Consider the following 6000-nt stretch of genomic DNA (forward strand, 5'->3'; position numbering starts at 1 on the left):
AGACAAATAAAAATATCTGAAATAAATAATCAAAATAATATGTGGAGTTGGATGACCAGGAGTTACCTATAGAAATAGGTGCTCTAATGTATCCATAAATTAAAAGAAAATAAATTAGTGGTGAGGACCAATTCCCAGACTCTTGGCAGAAGTACGATTAAAAATTTATCATTTCTTTTGTCAGCTCAATTAATATTAACAATATCTAGATTTTAGAAAACATAGGCATTGACTATCTCAGTCCGTTTCTTGCTGCTATAACATATTACTATAAACATTAATTGTCATGTGTCTGGGAATTGTCAAAACATGCTGTCTGCATCTAGTGATGGTTTCCATACGGTGTAATAGCATAGTAGAAGGGCAAACAAACACACCTGAGACAGAGGAAGGAGGGAAAGAGTCAAAGAACTTACCTTTTAAGCCAAATAACCCACTTATGGTAAGCAACTCACTCCATGGCACTGGCATTGTTATGGGTTGGATATGAAATGTCCTCACAAAAACTTTGTATTGAACATTTGATCTCCAGAACTATTTTGGGAGAGTCTGAAAACTTTAGGAGGCGATGCCTAGTTGAATAATTTGGGGAATTAGAATTTTTCCTTGGGGACTGTATCTTGACCCAGACCCCTCTGTCTTTTGCTTTCTGCTTCCTAGCAACTATGAAGTGAAAAACATCTTCTGTCATGTGCTCCCTCCATCACAATGTTCTACCAAGTTCATGGGCTGAGAAACCATGGACTAAATCTTCTGAAACTGTGAGCTAAAATAAATCTTTCCTCCCTTTGGGTGTTTTGGCCCAGGTATTTTCTCACAGTGGTAAAAAGTCTGACTAACACAGACAACTCATGTCAAAGAAGTAGAGTCATTGCAATTACTGAAGCTGACCATATGTTTTAATATGACATATAAACCTTTGCAACTGCTTTCTAGGAAATATTTGGATAAATTTGGAGAAGCAAGATAGGGTTGCTTTTCAATACTGTAAGCAAGGCTTAATGGTTAATTTTTTTTTTTTTATTTGAGAGCGACAGACACAGAGAGAAAGACAGATAGAGGGAGAGAGAGAGAATGGGTGCGCCAGGGCCTCCGGCCTCTGCAAACGAACTCCAGACGCGTGCACCCCCTTGTGCATCTGGCTAACGTGGGACCTGGGGAACCGAGCCTCGAACCGGGGTCCTTAGGCTTCACAGGCAAGCGCTTAACCGCTAAGCCATCTCTCCAGCCCTTAATGGGTAATTTTGATGAGAGCTCAGAGGACCAAAATGCTGGCAGTAAAGACTTTGCTCTTAAAATTTTAGATGCTAATAAGGATGCTATTGGAAATTAGACTAGAGACCTTACGTTGCATGCTGACAAAGAACTTGGCTGCATTTTGTCCATGTCCTGAGCCTTTGAAGAGGTTCTCATGGTTAAACTCTGGTCGTCAATGGAAAAAATTTAGATCACTATGAAAACAAATTTGGTCATGTCATTAGATGAGTTGAAGAGGAGGAGGTCTCACCCTAACCGTGGGTGGCACCACCCATGTGCTAGGTTCCAGGATATATAAAATGGAGAAATTGAGTTGAGCACTCAGTATTCATCGTTTGTCTTTGTTTTTTCACTGTTGTACTGGAAGTGACCTCCTTCCTGCCCCTGCCATGCCTTCCCTGTCTGACGGACTGTAACCTGGAACCACACGTTGAAATTAACTCTTCCTCCCTTAAGCTGATTTTTGTCAGGTATTGTGTCCCAACAGCAAACTGACTAACACAAAGTTTTGAAAGTCATGGAATACTTGATCTTGCAGAGAAAATTTGAAGCTCTTCAACATGCAAATCCTGGTGTGCTTCTTGCTAGCTTCCTTTAGCCAGATATATGGTGAGAACCAGGAGGAAAAATCAGAACAGAATGACTTGAAAAACTTGCAGTTTGGTTGTTACTTTCTAGATGCTGGGATGAACACAAGACCAGAAGCAGCCCATCGGAGGAAAGGGTTTATTTCTGGCCTACAGTTTCCAGGGGAAGCTTCATCACAGGAGAAGCAGCTGGTTCACTCCAGCATATATCCATAGAAGAAACAAAACAACAAGTACCAGCAAGCATGGGCTGATGCTGAACACACAGGGCCTGGGGTCTACCCTGATGACATACTTCCTCTAGCAGGGTTCTACCTCCCAAATACTGTACTAGGTAGGGACTAAGTCAGAAGCTTAATCACAAACACTTGAGGCTATGGGGACATTACATTCAAAACCACCACACCAAGTGAGATTGATGCTTAGGAAGACTGGTTTCTGAAGAGAGTAGTAACATTAAAACAAAGCTGAGTACTTTGCACAGGACTCAGGAAGACATCTCAGGAACTGGCCTGATCACACCCATCACAGGCTGAATTATATGAAAGAGCACACGTATTTGGAAGACTTTCTCTTGAGATGAGAGAACCTCTGGAACACCCTGCTTATACTGATCTGCCTAGGAAGTTGTTTCCCTTAATTTATTTCACTGTGCTCAGCTGCCCAGGCACTCCAAGGCCAATGCCATCATGGTCCCAGGGTACCAACTACTTAGCTGGGAGAGATGACTTCATCCACATGAAGCTGATATTACAGCATTGAAAATGGAGACCTCTGGTCATAGAAGCATCTGCTCCAAATCCAAAGGGAAGCCAGGCAATGTTAGAGTATCAGAATCCCTGCTAGCATCCCATGAGAGAGTGATGTATGAACCTGTGAGCATGAGGCTGAACATGCGATGGAGACCTCATAAAGTTAGAGATGCCAGGAACATGAAATGTCTGCTGAGGAAAACTGTAGGCAGCCAACAGTGCCAGCCCAAGAGAAGGACCATCAAAAAGGCAAAATAGTGTTACTCAAGTACAATCCTCAAGATTTTCTCTCTGGCCCCCACATGCATGCACAGACCACACACGCACACACACTTGCACCTGTACACATACTTATACATATATGTATGCAGAAAAAATGTTTGTGGTATTATAGATCCTTGGAGAAATGTTTGGTTTTTAAAGGAGTAGCAGGGAATATATATATAAAGTGAGCCTGGAACCTCTTGTGCTTCCAACTACGTGCTAGATATCCCCACTTGAAAATGTCCTGACTAGAACACATTTTACTCTATCTCTACTTTTCTGACTGCATTCTTTATTATTATTATTATTATTATTTTTATTTTGAGAGAGAGAGGGAGAATGGGCACACCAGGACCTCCAGCCTGCTGTGAACAAACTCCAGATGCTTGTACCCCCTTGTGTGCATGTGTGACATTGCATGCTTGTGTCACTGTACTTCTGGCTATGTGGGACCTAGAAATGTGAACATACGTTCTTAGACTTCGCAGGCAAGTGCCTTTACCACTAAGCTGTCTCTCCAGGCCCCACTGCATTTTTTTTTTTTTATCTTCACTCGTATTACCCTTGCTTTCTTTAAGGGTTCTTACTTAGTCTTTTCCCCCATGTAATCACTAGAACCTGTAAGCTTCAATCTGTGTCTGTCTGCTGAGCTCTTTCCACAGTGTCATTGGCTCTCTCTTGAACAATTCTGGTAGACTCTTCACTGACTTTCTCATTTAACCATGTCCTTTCCAACCGTTTTTCTTCTTAGCCTTTGAGTTACCTTTCTAATGACATTTCTTAGCATGTTACCCAACAGCTTAAATAATTCTACTCCTTTTTCTCTGCACAATGTATATGGCCTTCATGATCTGGCTACTCCATATTTCTATTACCTCCGCTCTCACTACTTCCTGCCCCTCTCTTAAGATATGAAACTTTCCAAAGTGCTTCTCTCCCCTGTGACTATATCTGTCTGGGATTCCCTCTTCATTTCATCTTGTCTCATATACCCAGACCCACTTTTGGCCAAACTTATAAAATTTATGAATCAAGTCACACATCCTACCTTACCAAGAAAACTTTTCTGGTTTTCCCCAAGAGATCAAAGATCATCTACAGAATCCCATTATATTGGCACATTTACATGGATTGTCTTTATACTTTATAGTTATCTGTTTATAATTTATTTTCCCATATCATCAAAGGCTCTAGAGATAGGCCGGGCCTTCTGAGTTGGATGTTAATGAACATTCATGGAATCAGCGAGTAAATATATCACATGCATTTCTTACAACTATTAAAATTTAATATGAAATGTTCTCCCACAAGTTCATGTGTTGCAAGTTTGGTCCTATGTGGTGGTTCTACCTTGGGAGGTAGTAGTAGAAATTTCAGTAGGTAGTACCTAACTGGAGAAAGTAGATTCCTGGCACTGGTCATTTGAAGGTCATACTTAGTCCTCAGCCCCTTCCTCTTTCTCTACTTCTTGTTGCCATGATGTTAGTGGCTATCCTCTGCTATACTCCCCTTCCCACAATAGATTGAAATCACTGAAACCATGAGCCAAAATAAATCTTTCCCAGAGTGAACATAGTGTGGTGGTAACTGCCACCAGACCACACCTTTAATCCCAGCACTTGGGGGACAGAGGTAAGAGTTTGAGATCAGTCTGAGACTACATAGTGAATTCCAAGTCAGTTTGGACCAGAGTGAGAACTTACCTCAAAAAAATAAAAATAAATAAATTGGCAAAGTGTGAGTTGTGCAAGTTCCTGGAATTTAAGATTTTCAGAATAGGCCAGTTCTGAGGTATAAGAGACTGTAAGCTCCATGAAGGCAGGGACAATGCACTTCTGTGTCCACAAACTGACAGAATACAGAGTCATGGTGCTTCATAAGTATTTGATGAATGAATGAATGAAATATCATTGAAATGAAGCAGTAAGTTAATGAGTTGCATAAAGTCAAGAACTCTTGAAATGTTTAGAAAACCTTCATAAGTGACTTTGATTTGTGTTTAGAGATGCATGTTTCTGCCTGTAAAAAAATTAATAGGGACATTATCTATTGTCTGGACTATGATCATACTTAGAAAACATCTACTATTTTCTGCTTTAGAGAGAGTGAGTTTGTACAATGTGCAAGTGTATAGATGATATTACAGTCAAAAACATTCTATTTTGATGATTTCAACAGACTACTTTTAAAGATGTTTGATGTGAAACATGTAATATCACTCATGGTGGTGTCTAGCTAAATATTTAACTTGAATATATTAAGCTGTTGGTTCTGTTTTGTAGTTTATGTAGAACACAAAGGATATAAATGCAAACAAAAATGACACCACATGAAAATATCCAGATAAATATAGAAGATGGGACAATCTGTACAACAGTTGGCCCAGTTTGTTTAGCAAGTCATTGAGATTTTGAAGTAAAAAGGAGGCAATTCTACTACATTAGCTGAGGGAGTTTATATGGGGTTATTTTTTGGACCAAGTAGGGATAAAAGAATTTGACAGCTGAAAGAATGAGAAAACTGAAAATTTATTCAAGTGAAATATGTGGATCATTTATCAAATAAAGAAGTGTCCACAATATAATTTTGGTAAAAATGTTTTGCCTGTTTATAAGTGTATGAAAACATCTGCAAATACATACAGTCCTATTAAAGAAGTCAGGTGAATATGTGAATGTGACCTTTTATTTTTAAATTCTAGCTCAGTGTATTTTCTAATATTTACAATGCACTTACATTTCTTTGGAATATTAAAAGATCCCTTCTGTGTTAAGAATTAAGATGATGGATGGGGAGGGAGGGGAGACAATCGAAGGGGTGGGAAACACTAATCTAGACCCAAATGGCAATGGTACCATAAAATCCTACTTCTTAAAAGGCAGACCAAATGGCTGAACCTTCATCAGGCCCTTACAGGAAACACCTGAACCATAAGAAACTGGAGAGGGTAGGATCAAGTCTAACCTAAATCTTCTACATCTTCCCTCCCTCCCTCCCCACCTCTCTCTCATCTCTCTAACTCTTGTATATTAGTTATCTTTTTCCTCATTTTCTTAATGGGCACTGGCTTGTAACTCCCAGTACCAGCATGGGGCTATCATCCACAATGAGCTTTTGATCAGAGAGACCTGCAAAGTTTC

Source organism: Jaculus jaculus, chromosome 1, assembly GCF_020740685.1.
Source record: "Jaculus jaculus isolate mJacJac1 chromosome 1, mJacJac1.mat.Y.cur, whole genome shotgun sequence".
Classification (NCBI taxonomy): Eukaryota; Metazoa; Chordata; class Mammalia; order Rodentia; family Dipodidae; genus Jaculus; species Jaculus jaculus.